Below are 14,244 nucleotides of genomic sequence, written 5' to 3' on the forward strand. Positions count from 1 at the left end.
CATTCATCATGAAATTTGCACCTTTACATGATCCATCTTGGTTCTTACTTTTTCCCCCTTCCCCTGCCCTCCCTTCAACCTCTCCACTTCCCACCCCCCCCACCCCGCCATCTACAAAGACTTTATTTCCTGTTTTTTCTTTTTCCCATGCTAATTCCATTCCCATCTTTCTTTTCCCCTATCCTTCCCCTTTGTGCCTTTGCTTATCTGGCACTTTAAAGCTGAAATCCTTCAAAGGATGTGAAGTGTAACTGAATTTGAATTGTGGCTTAATATCTATCAAGTTATAAGACCTTGGGAAGATTTCTAAACTGAACTTCAGGGACTCCATTTATAAAGTTGAAATAATTTTCTTATTCGTCTAGGGTTGTTGTATTGAATACCTTATTGAATAACTTATTTTGTACATAGCACAAAAAGAGCATAGTAACAATAGTAAATCCAAGCTTAACCTAAAAGATCTATAGTTACTGGCAAGTCACTTAACTTCTCTGAACTTCAGTAGTTCTTACATGCTCAAAATGTGAAATATTAGCTATTTCAAAGGGTTTTTGTGAGAATCAAATGGAATCATAAATACGATAGTTATTACTATTATTTTTACTTGTATTTGCCCAGCCAATTTTATTTTGGCCTCTGCTCCTACTAATTTCTAAATTGTTAACATATGGGAAATTAATATATTGTTCAATGACTGTGTTTGCTGGCTAAAGACATTCAATTTAAATGTATTTTAGCATTTGGAAGAGAAAATAAACAAATGTTTCATAGTTTTCATTCTGTTTGCTTTCTTGTGTATAAACAGAAGATGAAGACTCATGAGCTTATAACTTTCAAAATAGTGACTAACAACTATCTTTGTTGAAGAAACTTAAGAAAGTCAGTGGAGTGTTCATTGCCTTTATAGAAAAAAGGGAACATTCAAAGGGATATGAATAATAAAATATCCTAAATATGGACATTATTTTTAATTATCAAAACACAAATTTACTTCTAAAAATACCTTGATGTATGGTCTCAAAGACTTTCATAGTACTTAGAGTGCTTTGTTTTGTGGTTCGTTGTGGAGGTAAGCAGTGAGGCTTGGAGCTGTTCTCCATTCGGTGATCTTTTCCATTAGCACAGATGGCAGTTCGTTATCAACATCTGCTACCACACGGTGATTACAGCACGCTTGATTATGCACGCCCGAGAGGTATTTTTTGTGTTTCATAGCACCATGAATAATAGTTTGAGATTTTAAATTATAAGATTTTAATGTTTATCTTCTTCTTTTTCCAATCATATAACAATAATTACATTACAAAATAACTATACATGGCAAAAATGGGTATGAAATATTAAATACCTACCGTGTTCCTGCATCTTCATATTTTATTTAAAATATATTGTTCGATTATTTTTGTTATGCTTTAATTGCATGCCAATGATAAATTAGATTGTCTTGCTGAATAAAATATTAATCACTATAATAGGTTAAATAGCCACTTTAATGTTTTTCTTTTTAAGGTGGGAGATATCACTCCTAATGGGTAAATTGCATACAGTAAGATGACTGATGGTACATCCAGGTTTTGGGTCTCAGATCTTGATTTTCTTTACATTAATTTAGGGATAAGTTGTTAGTCAACATAAAATATAGTTAATACAAAAATTCCTTATATTTTATATTGCTGCATTTAGCAGCTACTTGCTTCAAGCTTTCATGCCACTTTCTATGCTTTTGTTAACTTTTACAAACTTTGGCAATACCTAACAGATTGCCTTACTCATGTGGCATGGCTTCATTTTTATAGGCAAATGTACTTAAGAGTTTTGCAAAAGTTATCTTTTAAAAACTATTTAATATACTTGGTGTATCAGTCAGAAAGCAGATTTAATACAAGATGTACAAATATGTAAGAATTTACGAAATTGGCTTACAGTGGTCACCCACAGAGTCGAGTGTGGAAGAGTGCAAGACGTCTGTCTGTGCAGCAGGGGTCCAAAGGATCCAATCAAAGGCCTGGAGCTCAGTGTAGTGTCCAGTGCTGTTCAGTATCGGGGCCGAAAGTCTGTGATGGAAAGCTGAAGGGTCTGTGTCAGAAGGCTGCAGGGCTGGTCCTGGAAGCAGAAGAGTTTGCTCTGGAAGCCAGAAGACGGCATCCAAGGTGAAAGTAAAGAATGGTGCTTCTCCAAAGAAAGCAGAAGCAATCTTTTCTTCCTTGTTTCTCTTTTATACCATTCTGGAAGAAGTGCTAACTAGGATGGGTCCTTCACACCAGAACTATGCTGAGCCAGTGTATGTGGGCCTTACTTACTCAAATTGAAACAATCAATCAACCATCACACTGGGTATTTGTTGAAGGCTGTATGTTAAGGTCTATTGCAGAAAGTTCAGGAACATACAAATTACAGAGGGTAGGGATAGGCAGATAATACAATGTATGTAACAAAAATTTTTGGCTTTCAGAGAAAGCAAAGATCTCACAAAGTTAAGGGGAATAATAAAGACTTTGAAGTCCAAATTCTATTTATGATCAACCTCAGAAGATCGGTGAAGTTTCAAAGACAGAGCTGTGCTACATAGTCATTCACCCAGTCATTCACCGTGAGCCTGTATATCCTAACTACAAAGAAAACAGAAAAAGTGCAATTTGTTACTGTTGATTTAACAAAAGGTTGGAAAGGAGGCATTCTTCCCAGTGATATATAAGAAATACTGTTTTTTATGTAAAGAATAGCATATTTTTGCTACTTTTTTTTTTTTTTTTTTTTTTTTTTTTTTTTTTGGTACTGGGATCAAACTCGGTTCCTTGTGTTTGCAAGGCAGGCAGCGGAACCACTGAGCTAAATCCCTGGCCTCACTTTTGCTACTTTTAAGAACATGTCATTCTAACAGTTCAGTGTAACAGTTAGAAAGGTTTTACCTAAGTAAGACTGTTAAAATCTAAATTGTAATTTTGGAAGTTGTAATCAGGTAAAACTTTTACTTTTGCGTTTATTTATTCTTTTGAGTACCATTGTGTAAAGCACTCTAGTAGTTGTGATGTGTCTGTTTTCAAAGAGAGAAAGGGAAGAGAATTTGCATTTATTGATCACCAATAGTATGCACATATATTTCATTTAATTCTTTTTTTGTTTGTTTGTTTTTGAGACAGGGTCTCACTAGGTAGTTCATACTGACCTGGAACTCACTATTTAGCCCAGGCTGGGCTCGAACTCACGGTGATCTTTCTGCCTCAGCCTCCCGAATGCTGGGATTACAGGTTTATACCACCATGCCCGGCAGCTTATTTCATTTAATTCTGATAGTATACACATGTATTATTATTTTTAAGATTTTAGCACTAAAGAGTTCAGGCACTGAAAAGTCACCTGCTCAAGATCATTCAGCTAATAACTAAAACCTTACCTGGGCATTCATATCTATTGTTATAACTCCAAAATTACGTTTTTCCCACTGTAGCACATTTTCTCTTCAATTAGCAATAATCGCGCCTCGGATAAACCTCATTGGCTACGATACTGCCACTGTGCAAAGCTACATTTTCTTTTCTTTCTTTCTTTCTTTTTTGGGGGGGGTTTGGTTTTTTTTGTTTTGTTTTGTTTTTTGAGACAGGGTCTCACTATGTAGTTGATACTGACCTGGAATTCACTATGTAGCCCAGGCTGTACTTGAACTCACAGTGATCCCCCTGCCTCAGCCTCCCAAGTGCTGGGATTACAGGCGATTTTCTATATTGATTATCTGTTTCTGGGTAGCTTTTTGTTTTTTTGGTACCACAGATTGAACTCCGGCCCTTGTACTTGTGAGGCAGGCACCTAAACCACTGACTAAATCCCTGGCCCTGGGTAGCCTTTTTTTGAGAGAAATAGTTGAGTGTAGCTTATTGTAGATTACAGCTTCAAACAAAATAAAAGGGACAGATTCTTACTAAACTTACATAATCTTCTTTCCTGTAACCTATTCTCCATACAGCAGCTCATTGACTCCAGTAAAAATAAAAATCAGTTCTGCCTAAAGCTCTCGAGTGATTTCCCACTGCACTTTGAATGCAGTCCTGATTCTCCATCGTGGTGTGTCTCAGAACTGTACTAGAGTCAAATTGTACCAGTTAATGAGAGCCACGTGTTAAAATCTGAGGACTTTTATGAAGCACTTGTTAAACACAGCCACTGTTAAAATTAAATGATACAAACTTACAGTTAAATAGCTTATGTTACAAAGAAAAAGTAACAAATACTCAACTTTTCACTTTTCCTGTGCTCTTGAAACTCTGCCCTTATCCATTTTACCCATATAACAGACATAGTACACTCTGGGATGCTGCTGCATCGCTGCTGTACTTCGTGTCGGGCTTCCATCCATTTATTTTCAAGGGTTACACAAGGTATGGGTTGTTGCCTCACATGGCTAATGTTACTCCAGGACCCCTATTTGCCAACTTGTTACAGGGATCATCATCATCATCATCATCATCATCATCATCATCATCATCATCATCATCATCATTTTGTACCAGGAATTGAACTCAGGACCTCGTGCTTGCGAGGCAGGCACAGTGCCACTGAACTAAATCCCTGGCATGTTACTGGAATTATTAGCACAATATTCTGTTCATTTGTAGAGAAAGCCAATAATTTATTTTCAGTAAATTTTTCAGTCACTATTGAAGTCATTAGTAACCATCACAAAGTGAATATTGTTTTTTTTATTTTACTTTTTGGTACCAGGAACCAAACTCAGGACCTTGCATTTTACAAGTGAGGCACCACTGAGCTGCATACCATGGATATTGTTTAGTATTTCTAAAATATGTTTTCATATCATATATTTATATTGCATAATATTATAAATCTGAACTCAGCCTTTTATTACAACTTAATATGTGAATCCTTTATTTTCCTTCCCAGTAGATGTATCAATCAGTATTTGCTGTTTAATCTTGTTTTGTAGAATTCTTAGATATTTGTTTTCATTTTTTTAATCTTTGATATCTTTGGTAAATTTTGTATGTTTACCATGACTGCTGCTACTGATAATGAAAATATTAATTGGAGAAGGAGAGATACCATAGAAAGCCCAGGTAGACATGCTAAAGAGATCCCATTAATCTTTAAACTAGAAAGAAGAGGTCATTTCACTCATTTTGTTAGCGTTCCTATTTTGTCTTCATGGGAGTTCATTTTATTCTGTTTTATAATAAGATAATATCTCAGACTCCATAACACCTTATTGAATCTGATCATTGTCTTCACAGATAGTATTGATTCCATCTTAGCTGGACTGGTATTTTGTAGGTTTAACTTACTATTTTCATTTGACACATTAACTGAAAATTTAAAACTTGACTCTATTGCCAAAGTTAGACATAAAGAATGCTAACTTCCAAGACTACCACTGTCCTCCAAATATACTTATATTTCAGAAAATAAGATTTAAAAGCTAGAATTGTTAGTTAATATTCACAGATTTCTCTTTTTGGTTCAAGTTTAAACCTTTAAATGGTTTTATTTTTGAAGAACAGTATTGAATATTGTTTTCTGTGTGTGAAGAGCACAGGGAGAGATTCAGTATTTAAGCTTTATATCTTAAGCATAAAATTTGATAAAAGATTTAGTACGAGCCTATTTTCAACATCATATTAACAGGGGAAAAGGTGAAACACTTTCCTCTCCTATCAGGATGTCTACTGTCGCCATTCCTGTTCACTGTGGAATTTAAATCTTTAGCTACAGCAGTCAGGCAAGAGAAAGAAATAAAGGGGATATATACAGGCAAGGATGAAGCCAAACTATCCTTGTTTGCAGATGACACGATCCTTTATATAAAAGACCCCAAAAATTCCACCAAAAGACTCAGAACTAATAAATCCAACAAGGTAACAGGTTACAAAATCAATAGCAGTCCTGTATACCAACAATGAACTCATTGAGAAAGAAATTGGGGAAGTAATACCATTCACAGTATCAAGAAAAATTACCTAGGAATTACTTTGACCAAGGGAATTGAAGACCTCTACAACAAAAATTACAGTATTCTAAAAGAGTAGATCAAAGAGGACATTAGAAGATATAAAGGTAACCCTGGTGGTTTGCCATACTTCGAAAACTTGATGTAGTCCCAGTCAAAATACCAATACCAGGCCAGGGATTTAGCTCAGTGGTGCACCTGCCTCTGCCTCGCAGGTGCATGGTCCTGAGTTCAATCCCTGGTAAAAAAAAGCCAAACAAGCAACAAACAAAGAAAAAATCAGTGCCATTCTTCACAGAACTACGAAAACAATCCTAAATTCATATGGAACCAGAAGAGACACAGAATAGCAAGAGCAATTATGAACAATAAGAATGAAAGAGAGACATCATAATCCCAGATTTCAAGCTACATGATAAAACCAAAGTGATAAAAATAACATGGTACTCTACTGGTACAGAAACAGATAAAGAAGATTTCTATAAAATGGAATACTACTCAGCCATAAAGAAGGAGAAATTAGAATCATTCATAGGAAAATGGATACATTTTGAGGATATACTCCTAAGTGAAATAAGACACGTGTAAATACCAAATAGTTTCTCTGGTGTGAAAAACTATAAGAGTCCACAAGATCCTAATGGGATAATTAACAATGTGAAATAGGAAAAAAGGGCTAAAGGTGGAGGGAAAGTGGGAAGGGTAGGGGAAAGGTAATAAGGGAAAAGAAAAAAATATGAGAAAATGAAAAAACAATCTATTCAGTGTCACGCTATGATGAAGCAGAAGGGAGGGGGGGGGGACGGGGAAAAAATAAGAACCAAGACCTGTCATGTAAAGGTACAAGATCCCAGTAATGAAAGTAACTATACTGTATACCTAAAAAGTACCAATAAACTCAAAAAAAAAAAAAGAAAAGAAAAGAAAAATAAACAGACATGTGGATTAGTGGAGCAAAATAGAAGATGCAGAAATAACCCCAAGCACATTATGTCATCTGATCTTTGACAAAGGGGCCAAAAACATGCCCTGGAGGAAAGATGGCCACTTTAATAAAAGATGCCGGGAAACTGCTATATGCATGCAAAAGTTTATGTGTAGACCCATATCTCTCATTGTGTACAAAACTAAAATTTCAATGGATCAAAGTTCTAAATATTAAAACAAACAATATACTGGTTGATAAAGTAGGTGAAACTCTTGAAGACATAGGCACAGGAAAGGACTTTTGAAGAGAACTTCAGTTACACAAGAAATATCATCAGGAATCAATAAATGAGATTTTATCAACTTAAAAAGCTTCTGCACAGTAAAGGAAACAACTATCAAAGTGAAGAGACAACCTACAAAATGGAAATTTTTCCCTAGTTATGCAAAAAAAACCACAAAAAACTAGGCCCCAAAATAATAAATATCCAGTCAGAAAATGGGCAACCGAAATGAATAGACACTTCCTAGGAGAAGGTGAAATAGCCATTAAATACACTACATGAAAAAAATATTCAGCATCTCTGGCCATTTAAGAAATGCAAATTAAAATAATGCTGAGATTCCATCTTATACCTGAAAAGATAGATAGAATCAAGAAATCAAATAATACCAAATATTGATGAGGCTGCTGAGGAAAAGACATCCTTCTACATTGTTGGTGAAAATGTAACCTAATACATCCACTATGGAAATTCTCAGAAAAACTAAGACTAGAAATTCTGTTCAACCCAGCTATTCCTGTTCTAGGCATCTTCCTGAAAGAGTTAGAAGCATCTTATTACACTGATACACCTGTACTCATGTTTATAGCAGCAGGCTTGGAAGTGGCTTATACTTCCATCAACAGATGAATGGATGAAGAAAATGTGGTATTGAAACAGTGCAGTATTACTTTTCCATAAAGATGGATAAATTTGACTCATTTGCAGGAAAGAACATGTGCCTTGAGACCATAATGTTAAATAAAATAAGTCAGACACACAAGCTTTGTTATCCCATGGTTTCTCTTATATGAGAAACCCAAAGTATAAATAAATGGAAGAGTTAAAATAAAAGATCGATAATAGGAAGCATGGACAAACATATTTGTAAGTGGGAAGGGGACTATTTGAGGGAGTGGGGGGGTGTAAAAAATTCGTGTCATGTACATGTACCAACTGAACATGCTGAATATAATCATTACGTACTGCAAACGTGTGCTATTAAAATTGTGTCCATTTTTCATCACTCTATGATTGTTTTGAGGAATTAATCCTGATCTGGTTTATACCAAGCCACTCCTTTACTTGCATTCTCGCTGTGGTGCTATTGTCCATGCACCCCACCTACCCTACTTCAGGACTTCTGTGTCCTCAGCAAGCAGAGTTGCCTGGTGACTCATCCTTTGGAAAGGCATTGCACTCTTACTGTTGTATCTCCAGGGTACAGAGCTTGCACCTCACCTTTTCAGGCAGTGTACATCAGAAGGCAAAAAGAATTTAATCCTTTTATTTGCTTCAGTGGTTTTATGCCATTTGAGGAAATAAAGACTTAAAAGATACCAGATGTTAAAATATTCATCTAATTTTTATTCACTCAGAAAGAGAAAGGCTGCAGTGAATTATTTTCTCTGTGGTTGACTATAGCTATCTTACATGTGGCTTTGAATAGAGCCATTTGAATAGAGATCTAAGAGGATGATGAAGATGCTGAGAACTTAATGGTTAGAGAAGTATTATAGGCTCTCTGGGTGCAAGTCACTGTCACTTGAGACACAAGTGACACAATTGCTGGAGGAGGAAAAATTATAAACTTGTATTTTAAATAACTAAACAAGCTGAAGAATGCTTGCTAACTTGAACAGCCAAGTTCATAGGCCAAATTTTTGAAAAGACCTCTAGTCATAGGTTAAAAAAGGAATACGCAAAATGACAAAAGTAATGTATACTCATTTAATTGTAGATTTTATTTAAATATGTGTTGTGTGGTTTCTAAATAGAAAGTGGACGTGGCTGATTTTATAGGTACCTTAATTATATTTCTAAGTTTGTAAATGGAACTCTGCTTGGTTCAGTTTTTCAGGCATGAAGTTAATTTAACAAAGGTATAAAATAACATAATCAGCCAAATTCAGATTTTCCAGGCTGACATTTTAAATAGATGTTTATATAATAGTTAATCCTAGAACATTGAATAAGTATAATAGATTTTTCTATCTGCTTCATGTAATTTCTAGAATTTGAGTATGTTCCAGTATTCTATCAGGTTATTGTTACCACAGTTCAGAGATCAGTTCTCTTGAGATCAAGTTTTACTATCTGTTCAGAAAACGTATCGGCAGGGGTTAGTATATTTAATTGGTCATTTAAATGATTGAAACTCATAAGATTCTCGTAAAAATTCTTTTTCTGCATTAGGAAGAGTCTGGGATGATTGTATCACACTATCAAAATTAAAAATGCATTCTAGCCTTTGAACCACCAGTCACTCTTTTGAAAATGTACCTTACCCCATTCCTTCCTGCATGTGTAAAAAGTGATGCACATACAGTGATGTTTATTGAAGCTGTTGATAAAATATTTGGACATCTCAAGTACCCCTTATCAGGAAACTGATTCAATGAATTCTGGTATACCCATATAGTGGAATACTGTTTAGCTGTTTGCATATATTTATCTAATGAGAGAGAAATATTTCCTACTATTACATGAAAGGGAAAAAGTAAATTGAGTAGCAGTATTTTTAGAATTGTATCTTTTGTGTAGGAAAGGGGCAAAATAAAATAAGAAATGTAATTATTTTATCACCCTAAACATTGTCAGTAATATAGGAGAAATTATTAAGAATGTTAGGTTAGCACGCCCTCTCTTGAGGGTGCCGCCATTGTTGCACCTCTAATGCCAGCCAGCAAGGTGAGATCCAGGGAAAGCGGCTGGGCTCGGACAGTGTCTCTCCTTCCTCCATCCTGGGCCCAGCCCACGGGTATGGGTAGCTGCTCCCTCTTTTGCGGGTGCTGCCATTGCTGCTCCAGCACCAGGAGGATAGCCGAACCTCTCTCCCGCACTCCCACCCCACCCACCCCCCGCTCTCAGATCTCCTGATTGTGCCAGTCCTTGGACCCACTCTGCAGAGACATAGCTGGTTATAAAGGGTAAATTTCTGAGCTCCCAAATTTGAACACCTTTAAAGAAGGGGTGGGGGAAACCTGTGATAGAACTGTCTGGAATTCAACCCTGCAGGAGTTCAGGGAGCTCAAATTGGTCCTTGTGGCCTGAGATCAGTCTGTGTTGCGGGGGTCTGCCTTCGGCTAGCTGAGATAGGGGGATTTGGTTCTGCACGTGGCTGCACATGATGTGTATTATCACAACAGAGATATAGTCTGAAAGAGGCCCTTAAAAGTCATTTATTTGTCCTTTTCTTTCTTCTACTCATTCCACTCTGTAAATTCTTCATTCTGTCCTCTTTCACCAACTCAGTCTCTTGCTCCACCATACTGTCCCTCATCTCCCTTGCTGTTCCTGCTCCTGCCCTAACTCAGATTTCTTCTTTTATCATTTTTTCTTTTTTATTAATGTTCTTTTTTTTTTATCATTGAGCCTCACTCAAGGGTCAGTAGTTTCAAGGGAAAGTGAGCCCCTATTGCTGTTAAGGGGATATATTCTTGTCCTTATACTTGCACTCTGTCTATCCCTTTTGAGTTTTACAGTTTCCCAAAGATTGTGTGGTCATTCTATGTCCTCTGGCTGCACTTGAAACCTTCTCCAGTTCTTTTACTTGTTTACTCTTCTCATCCTAACTAGGTCTAGGCCACCGTCCTCAATGGTAAATATACTATGTTGAGGAGTTTATTCACTGCAAACATATCTTGGGCTGCTTCTTGATTTTAATTTAATTCGCATGATTGGCGGTGATGGATTGAAGACTACCACAGGTGGTTGATTTGCAGGAGGTGATTGATCCTGTTGTGTTGCTGATTGTATCGATTGGCATAAGGGATAGGGATTGATTTGATAAGTTGCTTTCTCTGATATTGTGAAAGTGAGAATGTCTATGAGTCATTAGAGAGTCAGGGGCTGAAGCGCAGTGATATCAGGAAGACTTAATAACCCAGAGATTGAATCAAGGACAACCCAACAGCAAAAATAAAAATGAGAAAACACTTCAGCAAGATACAAAGACAGACTTCCACTTCACCAATGACAAACAGTAGGGAAAAGGAGGATGAAAAGTCTGATAGTGAACCGCCAGGACACTCAGAACTCATAGCACAGGAAGTAACAAAACAGATCAATCAGGCTCTAGAAAAATTCAAAACAGAAATAATTTCCCAGATAACCCTAGAGATGGCGAACAAAATGAAAGTCATGATTCGAGACTCTAGAACAGAAACTAACAAAAAAAAATAGATGAGCTCAGGACCATAGTAGAAGCCATGAAGGCCCAGCATAAGAAATAAATGGAAACAATGAATGCCCAACATAGGAAAGAAATGGAATCCATAAAACAGATTCGAACAGATATCCAGGAGATTAAACACTCCATTGAATGCATATGCAACAGAATAAAAGAATATGAAGATAGAATCTCAGATATGGAAGATAGGATCACAGACAGTAACCATGAAAAGAGAGCTCTCTTAAAAACAGTAAGGGATCATGAGAAATTGATCCACAGCTCCTAGATGATGCAAAGAATAACATAAGAATGATAGGAATCCATGAAGTAGCAGGAGAAAATGCAAATGACTTAAAAAAGCTGTTCACAGAATTCATGACAGAAAACTTCCCAAACAGAGGGGAAGAATTTGACATACAGGTAAGTGAGGCATATAGGACTCCAACTAGCCACAATCAAAAAAAAATCTACACCTAGACATATAATAATCAAGATCACAGGAACCCAACAGAACAACAAAATACTACAAACAGTAAGAGAAAAGAAACAAATCACATGCAAAGGAAAACCCATCAGAATCACAGCAGACTTTTCAACACAAACCCTCAGGTCAAAGAGAGCCTGGAGTGAGGTATTTCAAGTCCTAAAAGAAAACAACCTACAACCTAGACTGATGTATCCTGCAAAATGGATGGGGAAATAAGATACTTCCATGACAAAGAACACCTGAGAAACTTCATGAATACCAAACCAGCACTACAAGGAATTCTAAACAATACCCTAGAAAAAGACAATGAAGATCACAACACCATGAGGCCCAACAGAGCAAATTAAATAGCCAAGACAAGAAACTAAAAGGAGAGGGCAAAAAATTAAAAAGAGTCAACAAAAAGACAATAACATGACAATAAGAAGTCAGTACATATCAGTTATAACCATCAATGTCAATGGCCTCAATTCACCAATCAAGACAGATAGACTGGCAGAATGGATTAAGAAGCAAAATCCAACAATATGTTGTATACAAGAAACACACCTAGTGCAAAAAGAAGCCCATAGACTGAAAGTGACAGGGTGGAAAACAATTCTCCATGCGACAGGAGCCTAGAAAAAAGCAGGGGTAACAATCTTATTCACAAAGTAAATTTCAAACCAAAACTGATGAAGAAAGACAAAGAAGGTCACTACATTCTTGTAAAGGGAACAATTCAAGAGGAAGAGATGACAATCATAAACATATATGCATGAAATATAAATGCCCCCAACTATATAAAACAAATATTAAGTAACATGCAAAACCAAATAAGCACTAATATAATTGTAGGGGGGATCTAAATACCCCACTATCACAAATAGACAGATCATCTAGGCATAAAATCAACACTGAAATACTAGAACTGAACCAATCTTTGGAACACATGGACTTATTAGATGTCTATACAGTGTTCCACCCCACAAAATCAGAATATACATTCTTTTCAGCTGCACATGGGTCATTCTCCAAGATAGATCACATACTGGCTCACGGAACAGGTTTGAATGAATGCAAAAGAATCGAAGTTATTCCCTGTATGTTATCAGATCACAGTGCAATAAAGCTGGAGATCAATAGCATAAGAAACCCTAGGAACTTCACAAACACATGGAAATTGAACAACACTCTTCTGAACAATCAGTGGATCACAGAGGAAATCAAAGAAGAAATCAGACAGTTTTTACAAATAAATGAAAACGCCAGGACAACATACAGGAATCTGTGGGACACAATGAAAGCAGTTCTACCTGGAAAATTCATAGCACTGAATGCCCACACTAGGAAAATAGAGCAAACTCAAATAAACACCCTAATGATGAATCTTAGACTCCTGGAAAAACAGGAGCAAGAAAAACCCAAGACTTGAACAAGAGGAAATTATAAAGATTAGAGCAGAAATCAATGCAATAGAAACTAAGAAAATGATACAAAAAATAAATGAAACAAAGAGTTGGTTTTTTGAAAGAATAAATAAAAAGCATAATAAATAAATAAAAAGCAAACCTTATAAAAAAAAAAAAAGGAACGATAAGGCTCAGATCCATGCAGTCAAAAATGAAAAAGGCAAAGTCACAACAGATCCCACAGAAATCCAGAGGATCATTAATACTACTTTGAGAACCTGTACTCTAATAAAATGGAAAACACAGAAGAAATGGACAGATTTCTAGATACTTATGAATTACCAAAGTTGAACAAAGAAGATAAAAACATTTTAAATACCCCAATTACAATTGGTGAAATTGAAAATGTAATTAAAAACTTAGCAACAAAGGAAAGCCCAGCTCCTGATGGATTCACTGCTGAATTTTTTTACAAGACATTTAGAGAAGAACTACTGCCATTACTCTTCATACTTTTCAATGACATTGAAAGGGAATCAATACTTCCAAATTCATTCCTGGGAGCAAGTATCACTTTGATTCCCAAACCAGGGAAAGACACAACTAAAAAAGAGAACTACAGGTCAATCTCCTTAATGAATATAGATGCAAAAATCCTTAATAAGATACTAGCAAACAGAATACAGAGGATTATCAAGAAGATCATACATCCTGACCAAGTCAGATTCATTCCAGGGATGCAAGGGTGATTCAACATACGTAAATCAATAAATGTAATACACTATATTAACAAAGTCAAGGACAAAAACCACATGATCCTCTCGATAGATGCAGAAAAAGCATCTGACAAAATTCCACACCCATTCATGATAAAAACCCTGCAAAAAATTGGAATAGATGGTCTATATCTCAACTTAATAAAGGCTATCTATGAAAAACCAACAGCCAACATCATATTAAATGGCCAAAAACTGAAAACCTTCACATTAAAATCAGGAACAAGCCAAGGATGCCCATTATTACCACTCCTCTTTGATAAGGTTCTG

General features: G+C 36.1%; 1 protein-coding gene, 1 long non-coding RNA gene and 1 pseudogene across 4 annotated transcripts in view; 1 reads left to right on the forward strand and 2 right to left on the reverse strand.

Moving 5' to 3' along the window:
* The window catches only part of Rabgap1l (RAB GTPase activating protein 1 like), a 591,762-nt gene that overhangs the window by 344,678 nt on the left and 232,840 nt on the right, over positions 1-14,244 (forward strand). The window lies entirely within an intron of this gene.
* LOC104866331 overlaps positions 1-14,244 on the reverse strand; it is a 33,735-nt gene that overhangs the window by 2,486 nt on the left and 17,005 nt on the right. The window contains exon 2 of the long non-coding RNA XR_781414.2: positions 1,924-2,103. This is a non-coding gene — a long non-coding RNA (uncharacterized LOC104866331). The remainder of the gene's footprint in view (positions 1-1,923; positions 2,104-14,244) is intronic.
* LOC117285643 lies at positions 3,408-3,525 on the reverse strand (annotated as a pseudogene).

This window comes from Fukomys damarensis, unplaced genomic scaffold (assembly GCF_012274545.1).
Source record: "Fukomys damarensis isolate Sample0158 unplaced genomic scaffold, DMR_v1.0_HiC HiC_scaffold_11, whole genome shotgun sequence".
Lineage (NCBI taxonomy): Eukaryota > Metazoa > Chordata > Mammalia > Rodentia > Bathyergidae > Fukomys > Fukomys damarensis.